The sequence below is a fragment of the Peromyscus californicus genome, unplaced genomic scaffold (genome assembly GCF_007827085.1).
Source record: "Peromyscus californicus insignis strain IS unplaced genomic scaffold, ASM782708v3 Scaffold_7__1_contigs__length_154581171, whole genome shotgun sequence".
Taxonomy (NCBI): domain Eukaryota; kingdom Metazoa; phylum Chordata; class Mammalia; order Rodentia; family Cricetidae; genus Peromyscus; species Peromyscus californicus.
Window position 1 is genome coordinate 48,821,169 of NW_026294595.1, and position 16,790 is coordinate 48,837,958.

At 44.8% G+C, this 16,790-nt stretch overlaps 1 long non-coding RNA gene across 5 annotated transcripts in view; it reads left to right on the plus strand.

Moving 5' to 3' along the window:
* The window catches only part of LOC128101485 (uncharacterized), a 53,868-nt gene that overhangs the window by 15,544 nt on the left and 21,534 nt on the right, over positions 1–16,790 (plus strand). The gene's annotated exons all lie outside the window — the stretch shown is intronic.

Sequence of the window (16,790 nt, forward strand, 5' to 3'; positions counted from 1 at the left end):
GTGTGTGTAGCATGATTTTTCCTGGACTTCAGTAGAATGTTTCCTCCATTGGCAAAGGACTTAATAAGAAAGAACCATATCAAAATGTGATTCTATTAGTGTTGGCCTTTCAACATGCACACAATGTATACCATCTATAGACTATTGGAAATGACGAGGTAATAGCTTTGACTTTATAATTCTTTTCCTAATTCTCAACGTGGTCTCAGCTTTCTGGGAGAGGACAGAAAGCCAGCAGTATCTAAAGTGATGAGAAACCAAGAGCATGGGCATGCCAGTGCATGGACAAATGTGGAGTGATTTCGGGTTTGATCTTGGAGTCAGCTGCTTGGATCCTAGCAACAGCTCCTAATCTTTTTGTTTTTGTTTTTCAAGACAGAGTTTCACTGTGTAGCCTTGGCTGGTCTGAAACTTATTCTATAGACTAGGCTGGCCTCAAACTCACAGAGATCCACCTACCTCTGCCTCCTGAGTGTTGGGATTAAAGGCATGCATCACCACTGCCTGGCTCTTTACCTACTCTTTAGCTGGGCATTCCTCTGTCTGCCAATCTGACAGACTTGTGGGATGGCTGGGGAGGGAGCAGACACTTTATGTAAGCAGTTTAGCGTGGTGCCTGGTAGCAGGTGGCTCTTAATCATTAGCTATTATTGCAACCATGAAATGTGGAAGACTTGACTCCTGTCACTTCCAAGAATGGAGCTTTTCTTCTGTAATGGAAAAACAATAGGCATTTAGTGCCTATTGTTTATATTACTCAAATATAAAAACATAAATTAGCATACTATTAAATGCACTTGAACTGTCTTCCTGGACAGTCTGTACTTGGCTCCTTTTTGTCGGGGGAAGGCAGGCTTTCTCTGTGAGAATCCCTGGTCCTGGGTGTAGACATGAGCCACAGTAACTGCCGTCAGGGTTAGCCAAGGCTCCAAAACCCTTCTCTGAATCCCAGAGCTCAGACTGGCCAAACCAGATGATTATGAAACTGGAAGGGGGTGCTGCCTTACATGTGTGGGGTAGCCTGCGGCTTTTGGCTTGTCTAGAGTAAGCTGGGGTCAGACTGCTAACTTCTGAGAAAAGCAGGTTTTGTCACGTGTGTGTGTGTGTGTGTGTGTGTGTGTGTGTGTGTGTGTGTGTGTCTGTGTGTGTCTGTGTGTGTTATACTGATAACTTAGAGATAGGAGCCAGGTAGGAGAGGTCGTAGAGTTTGGTTTCAGAACTGCCTGAGGAACTTTCTGGCTAGGGTTATTGCTCCTCTGGTCAGAGCAGAGGGGCTCTCACAAAAGGTGAGGTGGAAACTGTGATGTTTGCTCCTCTGCAGAGGAAGAAGGAAGGGAGAGAATTTAGTGCCAGTAAAGCCTAGTTACTGCTCTCTCCAATTCTCAGTTTGAAATGGCATCTAGATGTCAGAACATGCTCACACATGAAAAATGAACGCATTGGCCAGAGCTGGTGTTTACCAGTGTGAACTTGTTCTGGCATCCAGTGTCATTTTTTTTTTTCTGGTGGTGGTGGGGCTATATAACTGCCATTTCCCCCCTCTGCTCTCCCAGATGAGAGAGATTCTTAGTTCCTTTGTTTAAAATAGACGGCAGGGTGGGAGCAGGAAGGAGTTTCCTGCCTCGGGCAGAGGAGGATGTGACATGGGCACACATCATGAAAGGGAGCTGAGAAAAGAGCTGTGTATCTGCAGCCCTAAGACCAGGGTGGCAGGGATGCACCAGTTGTTTTTAGGGCATTTCCAGGGTTGTGGCTGTCCAGCTCTAGCCTGTCCTGGTGGGAAGTTCCCATCAGGTCCCTGATGGAAGAGCCTGCCTTAGTTTGCTTTCTTTCAGGACCACCTGCCCAGGGGTGACACCACCCACAGTGGGCTGGGCCCTCCCACACTAAAAAACAAAAAACAAACACACCACAGACCTGCCTCCTGGGCAGTCTGATGAGATATTTTCTCAGTTGAAATTCCCTTTTCCTAAATGTTATGTCAAGTTGATAAAACATCAACAACAAGAACCAACCAGCACAGATCCTCTGGGTCTTAATTTGGAGACCAGATGACTTGGATAAATTCAACCATCATTCCTGAGATAGTTTCTAACCTTTACTAGTTGGCTGGTTTTCTTAAGGGAATGATGCTATATTAGGAGTCTCAGGTAAAATAGGAGACTTTGGTTAAGTCTATATTCCACTTAAACAAATAATATTTTAGCATAATTATTGGTAGATCCTGCATGAGACACACGCATTTCAAAAAGTTGTTCATTATTATCTGAAATTCAAATTTAGTTGGGGTATTGTTTCGTTTTGGTTAAGTTTGACAACCCTCGTTCCATGGGACTTTGGTGACCTGTGTTAGAATTAGGTTGCAAGTGCCAGGATACTCACAGGGCTAACTGTGAGAAGGGAAACTTGGCAGTCAGCTCGACCTGGCTTCAAAGCTTTCGGCCAGTGCTTACGGGACCACAGAACTGGGACTCTGTTTCTTTGTCTTTAAAATGGGTTAGAAGTGACACTTCTCAGGGTTGTGTTGAAGGCACCTGAGAGAAACTATTCGAGGCTTTTAGAGAGTCAGTTATCTGGCACAAGACCGAGATAATGATATTGCTTAATGTCTATCAACATGCTCATATTGTTTACTCTGTACCACCCCCATGACCATGTGTATCCTTTCAACCTTGCCTCAAGCTAATGCAAATGGGAGCGTTTAATGCTTTCTTTTTGACACAAGAGAGCAGGCTGATTGGCTCTTGAGGCTCATTCTAGATGGTTCCGGGGGTTTCTTAGCACCCTGACAGGTGGATGCAGCCCTAAGGTAGGGTAGGAACTTGGTACTCTGGTTTCATACGCTCCTTCTTAAAACCTCTGTACGGTAACAGCACATCTCAGAAAGTGTAGCGTGCTTGCTCTGAAAAGCCAGCTCCTGACTGGTCTCTGTTCTGATCAGCTTGCAGCCCCAGACCTCTGCATGATAATATTAGGGCTGTCCGTGGGCCAGATGATGGAAAATGCTAGAGGAGCTCGGTGTCACCAACTGCTCCCTCTGGACACCATCAGAGTTTGTTTCTGTGAGAGCACAGATAGAAGAAACAAGAAATGCACAAACTGTTCTAGAAGCTTCATCATTTAGGAGAAAAAAAAGGCTCAATTAGCATAGTGATAGCTCTGCATCCAGGAGAATACGCTGATGTATGTATTGCAATGAAGGAAAGAGTGGTGGATGATAGGCCACGTTAATGGAACTGATGATGGGCTTTTAGAGAAGGCAGGAGGAGAAAGTTCCAATGACATTTTTACAGTAATTGATTACACATAAGGATGAGGGAGGAGAATTTGAGGGCTTGGAGCATAGATGCAGAGGCTGCCTGGGTGGGAACTGGAACCCCAGGAGAGGACAGAGCTGGTGCAGGGTCCTCAGCCACATGGGGCTTGTTCCTCTTCTAGGCAGCTGGAACCAGCCTTGCCGCTGCCCCCAGAGAGCCAGTTGGCTGGTAGGTTGGCTGACAGGGGTGCTATGTGCTGAATTCCTTTCCAAGGAGGAGGAGGAGGAGGAGGAGATGCCAGCTCTCCTATACATCACCCTCTGCCACCTGCCAAGGAGGCGAGATACCGCTGTGGAGAAAACAGCTTTTACTCATTCCTTTGTATCAGGGCCCAAATACAAGCCAGAAGTGGTGGGGTTTGGTTAATAAGCTAGCTGTAAATCACGCTAACGGGAGTGCTGTTGCTGGGAGCCTCCAGGCTGGGGAGTGTGTGATTGAATGTGGAGACTCTCAGGAGTTTTTCTCCCCCTCTTCATCGTCTATTTTCACAGCCGTCCTGGTCCAATCACATCAGCACGGCTGGATGCGAGCAGCAGCGGTGACATGGAGGAACAGGCAGAGGTTAGAATGAGCATCCCTGCGAGGTCTTTCTGTGAGGTGGCATTTGAGGGCTGGCAGGAAGCAAGCCATTGCCGCGGACTCTCTAAATGGTGGAAGGTGAAGGGCCTTCACAGAGAGAGTGGGCAAGCTCTCCCTGGCATCGCCACGTGGTGTTTCCCTCGGAGCAATGTCTTCTCTCAATATGGACAAATTAGGTGCCACACACAAAGGACCCACCATGCACAGAAGGAATTCTTCCCGCCTGGGAGACATTGCCCGCCCTCTGCCCGCCCGCCCCTTGTGTATCCTGGTCCTGGTTCTCGGCTCAGATCTGAGTTCCTTTCTGCTTCCACTGTTGTTGAGATCCTGTTATACTGTATGATGCCTCTGCCCTCCTCCAGCGGGTAACAAAGGATGCTCATGGGACTTGGGCTTTACGAAGGCAGATGAGGCAGAAGGCTCCAGAGAAGCGTGGCAAGGAGATCAGACTCCTTCCCAGTTGACTAAGCCATTTCGGGAAAGGAGAAATTTTCTTTTCCCCACTCACTGGCGTGTGTGCCTCTCCTCTCCCACCTCGCCCCAAATTCATGTCGGCATCCCTTTTTGGCTGGCTTCTATCCCTTGGTGACTAGTAAGTTTAAAAGTCCAATATACTTAAAAGGACGCTTGTGTTTTTTGAGGCATGGCTGGCCTCTCCCTGCTGAGGCTGTTGCCCTGCCCAGTTGGTGAGCTGGGAGGAGAAGGGAAGAGAAACTAATGACACAGAGAGTCTTTAGCCTGGAGAGCCATTTCCTTGTGCCAAATCATTGTGTGGAAGGAGTGTGTGTAACTGGAGACTTTGCCAAGGCAAGCCTGTTCTCCCCATCAGCATTTCAGCATTGCCTAGGACCGTGCAGGGCACCAAGGATGTTCAGAGGTCAACATGAGGTCATGCACTTTTCCTTCTTAGGGTCTGACAGAGAGCCCCACGGTAGCTTTGCTGGTGCAGCCTCGTGAGGAAACTCATTTTTCATTCAGTTCAATGGATATCGGCTGGGTTTACTAATCCCAGTGCTTTTCTTGGGTAAATCTGTGTGGAGAGAGCTAAATCAAATCGTTTTCATTTCTTTCTCCTTCTCCAAAGCGTAAGAGTGAGCATATATGCTTTCAGATTAGAAGTTTCTTTCTAAGTGACCCATGAGAAGGAGAAATACAATCCTTTGGCAAACTCCTTGCTTTCTGGGCCTCCAGAGAAGGAATCCATTTGGGAGACAAGGATCATGTATCCAGATGCAACACCTCCACCCTGCCAGCAAAGCGGATCTGTGGCTTTATTTATAATGTATTTACACAGCTCAGCAGCCATTGAAGATGCCTGCTTAATGACATGCTAGGCTTGTATTCTGGTGGGACTGTTGGGAATCATTATGAGTAAACACGTGGGCAGATTTATTTTCCTTCCCCCAGAGGTCTCTCAAAGGTCCCTGAAGGTAAATATTTGTGCGGTGTTCAGTTTGTTCCCCAGCCTAATGTGGCACCGAGGTAAGTGCCTTGCCTCCTTCCACTCAGCTTGTTAACATTCAGCGACACTCTCATCCCTACTGCCTGTGGCATTCTAACTCTGCTGGGAGACAGCGCCTGGGCTGGGCCGGCAGCCACTTACCCATCTTAATGCAGGCACGGACTTGCTGCATGTGAGCGACTGTACACTGGAGTGGATCAACTTGCATCTGAAATAATGCTGTGTTCAGGAAGTGCAGTCCTGTGTGGATCTATATTGCTGCCCCGGCTTTGGGGAAATGCGGGGGCGGTGGACATAATTCTCAGGAATCCTGAGAAACTACAATCTCTTGAATTCTCAGAGTACTTTTTAGGATGTTGAGAAGAACTTTGTCCACATTATCTGTGTTTCCTTCAGACTGTTAATAAATAGTCCAAAATCAACTAGAGGTTGCTAAGTTGAGGGTTAATATTTTCTTTTTGGAATGGTTATCATTTCTTTTCTTAGTTAAAAGTCAAGAGCCAAGGAATTGTAGAATGCTTTTAATATACACATTTTCTTTCATTGCGAATTAGCAAAGGAGACCTAAGGTTACTTCAGAAAGGATATGATTGATCATTTTAGAATGTCACCATCAGCCTAAAATGGGGTTAAGAAGAGGGCTTGAATATCTACTTTATGTCTCTGTGCTTGAAGGAGGCAGAAGTCTTAGAAATTCGTGTGTGGAAAAAAATGTACTCTAGTATAAGGTGGGCGGTACTGTAGCCTACAGAATGCTATCGGCTCGTGTCTGTAGACTTGAATTTGGCACACAAATCCCAAGGCAGGCTGGAGACTAAGACTGTGGCCCCTGTTTGGGGGATTTGGGAAAGCTTATGGCCGTTTGAATGAAATTCGTATAGGAACAGCAACTAAGACTGGGCTCGGCTGCTGCATGGGGCAAGCTCCAACTGTGGAAGGTTTTCAGGTCATTGTTGGAAACTCAGGACAGAAAGCGCCAATGGACTTTTTTCTAGTCCCTGGGAAACTCACAGCCTCTGTAGGGGAGTCATCTCAAAATGAGAAAAGGGGAGTGCAGAAGGCCAGTGAGGTTTTTGAGAAACTGGCAGCCCAGCAGACATTCTGGCGCCAGCAGGACACCCCTGGAACTGAAGGTCTTTGTACCAGGAATAAAATAGAGCCTCTTCCTTGAAGGAGAGGGAGTCCTGCCACTTGGAAGCGGTTGGTAGGACCTGGGTAGGGAGGCTTGGAGGAAGGGCTTGTGGACTAGAGAGTAGAGAACTGCTGATGGTATAATGGCGTGTGTGTGTGTGTGTGTGTGTGTGTGTGTGTGTGTGTGTGTGTGTGTGTGTGTGTGTGTGTTAAGGGGTGGAGACACACACACGAAGAAGTCAGAGTTCTCTAGAACGAAACAAGCTCATAGGGGTTGGATGCGGATGAAAAGTGTCCCCTTCTGGTGGAAAACTTTGGGGCGACACTCTAGCAGATGCTTTATTTAGGGACGCACTGAAAGGGTTGCATTCTACCTTAGGGTAGGTGAGGGAATGAAAGCATTCCCGGGAGAAAATCTGGAACACCCCTAGATTGCAGAATTGGTGGGTTCAAGACGACTGCACTTAGATCCCACAGAGAAGATCCGAACCTGGCATCTGGGCCACACATTTTACATAATGTCTGCACGAATATCTGTCCTTCAAACTCGCAAGGCATTAGGCTTCCCAAGCCGCTCTCTGGATTCCGGTTTTCACATCTCGAGGATATGAGAACTAGAAGGATGCTCCCAGGAGAGAGTTTTGGAGCTGTTGCGAGGAAGGCGGGGAGCCGGGTCCGGTGGCGGGCGCTCGGCAGCCGGGCATGGAGTGCGGCCAGCGGTGGGCAGCTGCGCAGCGAGGGCCGGGCAGCGCTGTCAGCAGTGGGCGGTGCCGGGAGAGCCGCGCTCTAGGACAGCTGGCGCCGCCGTAGCAGCGTTGAGAACGCTGACAGGTTCTGCAAATAACAGCTGCGGAACAATCTTTCTGTTTGGACAACGTGGGAAGGGCCATTGTTCACAAATTGGTCTCTTCAATAACACCTGCACGCACAGTTAATAATCTATTGTCGGTCTCCCCCGGCTTGCAAAGACAAAAGACAGCCGCGGAGGGAGGAGGAGAGGTGACTGGAGAGATCAGAGCAACTTGGGAACCAGGCAGGGTGCAAGTGAGGACTCCCGGTCCTGTTCCTGGATCCATTTCGGTTGTTCACGGCGGATCTGCTTTCATTCGCCCCTACCGCTTTCATCCTTGCAGGCCACCAACATCGAAGGGGCAAGCTTCATTTCCTATGCAGTTGCTAAGCGCCTTTCCTTGAAAGTCAGCGGTCAATACTGCTAAAGCGGCCCCAGGACGGGAAAGGTCACACGGGTGTCTGTAAATCAAAAGGTTTATGAGGCGCAGGTGGCTCACGCTCTGTAGGGATTGCAGGATGAGCACGTCAAAGCCAAAATGGGACGGAGGTGTGGGAGCGCAGCCTCCCTCCAGCCCAGTTTAGTCCGGTACCTCCGGAATGCACAGTGCTTTGCAAATATAGATTGGTATTCCTCGCACTCTCCCATTCAAGCTCCATCACAACAGCAAAGTCTGCCGGGAATACAGGCAGGCCACATCCTAACAGAAGAGGAGCCAAGTGACTTGGCTTTTGAGTTTGATGGCTCGCATCATGTCATGTCGTTTTCCTTACACTACTTAGGGCTGCTACACCATTGTGGGGTTATTTGCATTTTATTTTTGTCCTTTTCTATCTTTGTTACCAGGCCTGAGATTAGGTAATAGGCCCGTGGAGACATCGGACTGTATCTTTCCCACCCTTACTATGCTGTTCAACATTGTTTCCCTGGGCACATGGAGTAATTTAAATTTAATTAAAATAAAGTGAGGGACTGGAGTGATGGCTCAGTGATTAATAGGGCCGGGTTCTGTTCCCAGCACTCATATCAGCTGACTCACAAGTGCTTTTAACTCTAGCTCCAGGGGGTCTGATGCCCCTGGGGCACAAGCACTCACATGCACATGCACAATTTTAAATAAAATATTTTTTTAAAAATAAAATGAGGGTATGTTATCAACTGCATGCTAGCTACATTTAAAATACTGAATAGCACCGGGAGTGGTGGTGCACACCTTTAATCCCAGCACTCAGGAAGCAGAGGCAGGTGGATCTCTGTGAGTTTCAGGACAGCCAATGCTACACAGAAAGACCCTGTCTCAAACAAAACAAACAAAATGCCAAATGGTGCTCCCTTCCCCCTTAGCCATTGTTTTGTTAGGAAAACACTCCGTTATATAGTGTTGTATCTATCTACAGACTAAGATGTCATGAAGATGTGGAAAGTTTCATCCCTTTTCTGTCTTATGTGAAGTTCAGTTACTTCTTGGACACATACCTCTTGCTTCCTAAAAGGTAGCCTGAGAAGGTTTGAGGTTTTTTGAGGCAAAACATATAGGAAATTAATTTACTCATTCTCATGCATAGGTCAGTGAGTTTTGGCCTAGGTGAAGCACCCTATGACCACCATCATCAAGACACAGACTGTTCATGTTCACTGTGACCTTTTCTTTTGCCTCCTTCTCTCTTGTTCCAGGCAAGCACTGCTCTGCTTTCTGCCATGATATATTGAAACGGACACCCCTAGAACTCTATATGAACAGACTCCTGTAACATTCTCTCACGTCTGGACCCTCATCCTCAGAATCATGCTTTTGAGATATGTCCATCTCATTGTGTTCTATTCATTCAGTTCTTTTTTATGGATGACTTAGTTATTTTTCTAGTACCAATGACCAAGGCAGCTTGTGAAAGAAAGCATTTAATTTGGGGGTTCATGATTCCAGAGGGTTAGAGTCCATGACCATCATGGTGGGGAGCATGGCAGCTGGCAGGCAGGCAGGCACTGGAGCAGTAGCTAAGAGTCTTTATCCATAGGAAGAAGACAGAGTCAAGTGGGAATGGTGTGGGCTTTTGAAATCTCAAAGCCTACCCCTAGTGACCCACCTCCTCCAACAAGGCCAAGCCTCCTAATCCTTCCCAAACAGTTCTACCAATTGAGGACCAAGCAATTCAAATATGTGAGCCTATGGAGGCCATTCTCATTCAAACCAGCACAATGGCTGGGCATATGGCTGGGCTTTTGCATGGGCATATTTCTATTTGTTTACCTGTTGATTGATGTTTGGGTTGTTCCCAGTTCTGACTGGTATGAAAGAAGCTGTTATGAACATTTGCATACCAGTCTTCATAGGGATATGTTTTCATTTCTTAAAAGTGGACTTGCTGAGCCATATTGTTAGCTGTAGGTTTGCTGAAGTGTTCCCAAAGTGATTGACATTTTACATTGTTTAGCAAGGTTGCGAGAAACAAGGTCAACATGTAACAATCAATTCTGTTTCTACATGATAGTCTTCAGAAATATAACATTAAAAAACACTGTTTGTGCCTGGTGGTGGTAGCCCACACCTTTAATCCCAGCACTTGGGAGGCAAAGCCAGGAGAATCTCTGAGTTCGAGGCCATCCTGGTCTACAGAGCAAGTTCCAGGGCAGCCAGGACTACACAGGTAAACCCTGTCTCAAACAAACACTGCAACAAACAAACCCCCAAACTCCCCAAAGCAAAACCACTGCTTACTTGCTGGGGAAAGGGAAGACATTTTCTTCAGTGTCATAGACATTGGTAAGTTGCTTGTAGGCCTGTAAATACCCTCTACACCATAACTATGTAAGCAATGCTAATTAAATGCGTTGGGGTCATATACACACTACAGACACACATATACAGACACACACATGCACACATACACATAGTAGAATGACTAGTTGGGAAGAGTCAGGAATCAGCAGGAGTCAAGGGTGAGGAGAGGGTAATGAGGGGGGTGAATATGAACAAAATGCATATGTGTGAAATGTCAAGATGAACCCCATTAATACATATAGCTAATACATGCTAATAGAATTCTTAAAAATGCCATTTTTATATAAAAATATGAGACACTGTGGTAGTTTGAATGTGATTGCCCCCATAATCTCATCGAGAGTGACACTATTAGGGGGTGTGGCTTTGTTGGAGTGGGTGTGGCCTTGTTGGAGGAAGTGTGTCACTGCAGGGGCGGGCTTTGAGGTCTCATATATGCTCAGGATACTGCCCAGTGTCTCAGTCATCTTCCTGTTGCCTACAAGATGTAGCACTCTCAGCTACTATAGCACCACATCTGCCTGCATGCTGTCATTTTCCCTGCCATGATAAGAGACTGAACCTCTGAAACTATAAGTGAGCCACCCTATGGGAGGACCTACCCATTTTCCTGTGGGAAGCCCACTCCTACTTTTTCCCCAGGGTACTCTTGAGGAAGGAAGAGTGAGAAATATTTAGATAGAAGTATAGAGGGGAGAGAAACAGATAGAAACACAGGATAGCCTCAGGAGGGCCTGGATCATTATCCACCAGCCCCTTATGTCTCTTCTAAAAGACCTTTTATATGAATGCCAAGGGGTGGGGCGAAAGACTTCCCCCTAGCACAGACAAGTACAGACCCTTTCCAATCACCTCACCTGGTAACCACATACATGGTCAAGCAATCCTTTAATGCACCTCTGCTGGGTAAAGCAAGCTCAGATCTCATTAGGAAACCTTTGTGGGCCTCCACAACTCCCCCTTCTTGATATAACAAAGGGCCCCCCAGGCCCCTCAGATAGACTGTGCCTAACTTAGGTCATCCTTCTTGATTATATATATATATATCCAGGAATCTATCAAGAAGAAAGTTGACAATCTTTGGCTACCAGCCTCTGGCAAGAGGGGGTACAGAGCTTAACTCAGCTCTGACCCAGGTCCCTACTAAGAGCTTGCAAACATCCACAGTGATCTCCATAGCTGCCACACCTCCCAGTAAAGGAGTAGAGGATAATAAAGATGGAATATCTGTTTTTGAATGGGTCTAAGGTGACTACAGCAGTCTTAGCTGCACCAAGTCTTTTTCTAAATCAAAACTTTCTCCTAACAGATGCTCAATAAAATTTTCAAGAGACTATTTTGATTCCCAGGAGAAAACAGTCATTTCAAAACACTTCAAAGTATCCACTCAAGTAAACAAAAACCCATGCTAATTATAAAGACACTTTTAGCTGTTTAAGTAGTTCATATATACATGTGTTTCTATTATAGCAGTAGAATTTCTGTACAAACTAACTCGATTGTGGGAGGCCTATCCCTTTCTAAACAGAAACAGATGAGGAGTGGAAACTTTGAGGAAGACGACATAAAATCTCCCCTAATTATGACACCTTCACTTAAGTTCTCTAGGGGCCACTGAGACCATGAAATTATATTTTGAGCTATCATAAAAAGTGTTCAAATATATCTAAAGGTAAAAGACTAATAAAGACTTCAAGATGCTTCTAATGTGATTGGTTTGATTTGTCCTTTAAAAATTAATGTTACCTAATTTGTCTAGACTAAACAGATATTGATGGAATAATAAAAACAATTCTAGTACATATTTATATTTTTTACAAACTTACATTCAACATTCACACTTTTTATGTTCAACATTTACACTTTACATACTTACATTCAACATATTTACAAGTAGCCTGAATATCACTATACATATTTACACTTTTTACAAACTTATATTCAAAAGGAAACGCTATAGAACTATTTTACAAATTTTAGCAAATATCTAGAAGAATCTCTTAACAGGACTAACTTACATTCAAAAGCAAACTCTATAGGACTACTTTATAAACTTTAGCAAACATCTAGAAGAGATCTCTTAACAGAGATCTTTCAACAAGACAGAGTTTGCAAATCGTGAGTTACCGCAGTTAAAATTGTAGGTGAACTGCTTCATTTCTAAAGTCCAGAGTTCATGGTCAGCTTTGAGAGGAGACTCCTGTGGGTAGCCAGTAAGCTTCATTTGGTAACTAAGGTTTCAGTTTTCCCCTTTCTTAATTTCTTAAAGCTGCTTTTTTAGACTGCCATGAGCTCTTTCAACGATTCCTTGTCTTTGATAGATTTTTATTAGCTCAATGTTTCTGACAAGGTTATTTGTTCATTGAAACTGCTACTGTCCAAAGGAGTCAGGAACATAGATGTGTTGTTTTATTTATGATGAAACACATCTTTTCACTAGCTCACTTTGAGGAAGGATATTTTCATGATTTAGTATTTTCACTTCATTCACTAGCTTCTCAACCCCTGATGCCATTTCACTAGTTGCTGTGATCCACTCTGATCATGAGTCATTCAGCTCAGACTATAGTTGTAACTTTTCAACCTTCAGTACTTGGCACATTTTTCCTATTCTCACAAACACCAGTGCATTCACTAAGCAAGCATTTTCTAATTTAGCATTGTTTCCTTATAGGGAACTTTCAAGTGAAGTGACTCTATTTTGTAAGACAGCTAGATTTTCTGGAGTTTGGTCCCCATCTACAAAACAGTCACTCTTTTCTGAATACATGCTTCCTTGTTCCCCCATTAGATTTGCAGAGGAATCACTCACTGCAGGCTGCTGTTTAAAAGGCAAATAATTTCTCTGATTCAAAATGACTTGAGAAGCATCATTAGCATTTTAATTGCCTCCTGACAAGCATCACCTGTTTCTCATTTTGGGGAAGTAAAGTAAGCTTTCTAGCAGCTCTTGGGAAAAAAGCAATATTTTGAGCTGAAAAAAAGCAGAGTTTTTTGGGCAGCATTTGAAAATTTTTGTCCCAGTCTGTCTTTTCTCTGGGCCTGCTTGCCTATGCTGCCCTGATTTTGTGAACTACCCTTCCTAAGCTGCCTTTCAGGTCCAGCTGCAACCAATGGCAGCTGCTGTACTCCTGGTACCTGTTTACATGTTCTGTGTTTGTACTGAAACCAAGATTTTGCTTTTTTGCCACAGGAGATTTCTGTTCTCCCTGAGCTGGCACTGGCAGATGTATTTCCTTCGCCTGACATTGTTCCCAGAGTGGGCTGCGTCTGCCTGCATGCACTTATGGATGGGTGCTTGGTTGCTCTCCTTCCTTACCGGGTCAGTGAAAGAAAATGAAAGTGCTTGAAATAAAAGTCATTTCAGCCTTTTCAGAGAGATTTTTTCCCACGATAGATCTTCTACTTGTCCCCTCCCCCAAGATGCAGAGTTCCTGATGCCTCGGCCACAGCTCAGTTCCTCTGCTAACTGCTTTCCTGTTCTGAGGGTAGGGACTGTGTCCCTGGTTCTGTGCAGCCAAATTTTGCCTTACTTTTCCTGTATTGCAGCTACTGCTAGGAAATCAGACCCTGCTTTTTTCATTGCAGGGAGGATATCAAAGCCTTCACGACTTCCTCCACACCCACAGCCCTTCTCTGGGTCCTACACCACCTTTGCTGTGGCTCCACCCTGGGAAGAAGCTGCCCCTCTTCAGCTTTCTGCCTGTACTCTCTCAGGCATAGGCTGTGGCTACAGGGGATTCTGTTTTTCTAATACTTGCTTGAAGGGGAGGCAGGACTAGTGGAGAGGATTTGCCATGTTTCAAGAGGTTTTTATGTTTTTTTCTAGGGCAATTACAGGTGATTTTCTCATTCTGATAGATGTAATTTCCAAGTGAATCTAATTTTGCCCTTACAGGAAGAAAAGAAATCTGAGGAGGAAAGACCCGAAAAGCTTTCAGTTTTTGAGAGAAAGATTACTAAGTTTTTCAATTCCTCCCTTGTCTGCCTCAGGGAAAAATATTTTCCCCTGCCGCTCATGGCTTAAAGCTAATCTATGCACAGGCCAAAAGCTTCCACAGGAGTCTTTTTCTGCCTGTTTTCCTCATGGTGTTTTTTTTTAATTCCTCAATGTGTTTATCACGACTCAGATTCTTCCCCAGGAGTTTGCATTCATAGTCCCATAGTTGGATAACCAAGAACATAGCTCCTCTGTCTTGTTGCTTTTCTTTTTTTTTTTTTTTTTTTTTTTTTTTTTTTTTTTTTTGGTTTTTCGAGACAGGGTTTCTCTGTGTAGCTTTGCGCCTTTCCTGGAACTCACTTGGTAGCCCAGGCTGGCCTCGAACTCACAGAGATCCGCCTGGCTCTGCCTCCCGAGTGCTGGGATTAAAGGCATGCGCCACCACCGCCCGGCTCTTGTTGCTTTTCTTATCCTAAGTTTTTTATTATGCAATATTCCTATATTCTACCTTATCCTGTTTTTTCTTACACTATATTCCTGTATTCTACCTTAAATTTTTTTCCTAAATTTTTGTAGATAGAAATTGAGAGGGAGGAGAGAGAGAGAGAGAGAGAGAGAGAGAGAGAGAGAGAGAGAGAGATTCGCTACAGCCTCACTTTTAACTTTGGAATTTCTTTCAGCTGCCTTACTTTATCTACACTCCAGGAAACAGAATACCCCCAACTTCATTATACTACAAAAGTGGACATGCCCAGCTGATTCCTACGGGATCCCCAACCCCCCTTTCACCAAGTCCCTGGTCCCTGTTCAGGCACCATCTGTGGGGAGGCCCTACCCATTTCTCTGTGGGAGGCCCCCTCCCACTTTTTCTCCAGGGTACTCTGAGGAGGAAGGAGTGAGGAATATTTAGACAGAAGGATAGAGGGGAGAGAAACAGATAGAAACACAGGATAGCCTCGGGAGGGCCTGGATCATTATCCACTGGCCTCTCCTGTCTCTTCTAAAGGGCCTTTTATAGGAATACCAAGGAGTGGAGCAAAAGACCTCCCCCTAGCTCAGTCAAGTGTAGACCCTTCCCATCATCTGGAAACCATGTACATGGTCAAGCAATCCTCTAATGCAGCTCCACTGGGTATGGCAAGCTCAGATCTCACTAGGAAACCTTTGTGGGCCTCCACACCACCCCAATTAAATATTTTCCTTATAAGAGTTGCCATGACTGGGCTGGAGAGATGGCTCAGAGGTTAAGAGCACTGGCTGCTCTTTCAGAGGTCCTGAGTTCAATTCCCAGCACCCACATAGTGGCTCACAACCATCTGTAATGAGATCTGGTGTCCTCTTATGATGTTCAGGCATGCAGGCAGAACACTGTATGCATAACAAATAAATAGATACAATTAAAAAAAAAGAGTTGCCATACAGCAATAAAAGCCCTGACTAAGACAGATATACGGAGTTAAATTTAGTAAATTACATGTTTGACCCAAACATTGAAAACTACAAAATACTGCTGAGAGAAACTTTAGGACTTAATTGCATTCTATGCTCATGGGCTGAAGAAACTTGATTTCATAAGAAATTATTTCTCAGAGATAGAGAGAACGGTCAGTAACTAAGAGCATTTGTTCTTGCAGAAGCCCCACATGGTGACTCACATCTGTAATTCCAGTTCTAGGGGGTCTAACACCTTCCTCTCTTGAACTTTGTGGATACCACGCATGCAAGTGGTACACACACACACACACACACACACACACACACACACACACACACACATATATATATATATATATAAATCAGGTAAAACACTCATACACATAAAATATAAATTTGGTGATATATTGTTTGTAATCTAGGATATAAAGCTTGCCTGAAGATCAGATGATGGAGCTAGCCACCGAGTTAGCCATAGAGGTCAATCCTAGCACTCGGGAGGCACAGGTAGAGATCTGTTTGGATTTCTGTGAGTTCAAAGCCACATTGGCTACATGAGATTAATCCAGTCTAAAAGAGAAACAGAGCCAGGCAGTGGCGGCACACACCTTCAATTCCAGCACTTGAGATCAGACACCTTTAATCCTGAGCACCAGGAAGGTTGGAACAGGAAGTGATATGACTGGGCAGAGTAAGGAATATAAGGTGGGAGGAGGCAGAAATTCACGCTCTTTCAGGCTGAGGAGTTGGTGAGGCAAAAGGGGTGGTGACTTGCTCTGCTTCTCTGATCTTTCACCTTTTATCCTGATATCTGGCTCCGGGTTTTCATTATAAAACCAATTAGGATTTGTGCAACATATAAAATATTTTCTAAAGATGGTATTTCTCCTCAAGACAAAATTTAAGTAGAAACTGACAAGTTGGTTCTAAAATTGATATTGGCATCCAGAGAATTTAGAATAATCTAGACAATGTTGAGTAAAAGAACAAAATTGGAAGATTTGCATGACTTCATCTCAGGACATAAAGCCATGGTAATGAAGATGTCTGGGGTCTGGTATAGAGTCTAGCTCAGCAGTTCTCAACCTGTGGGTCATGACCCCTTTGGGGACAAATGACCCTTTACAGGGTCATCTAAAGCCATCAGAAAAATCCAGATATTTACATTACAATTCATAACAGAAGCAAAATTACAATTATGAAGTAGCAATGAAAATAATTTTATGGTGGGGGTCAGCACAACATGAGGAACTGTATTTAAGAGTCATAGCTTTAGGGAGGTTGAGAACCACTGCTCTAGCTGAAGATGCTGGAAAAGGGCTAGAGCAGGGAAATACTGGGTAGGAGAGAACTGAAAG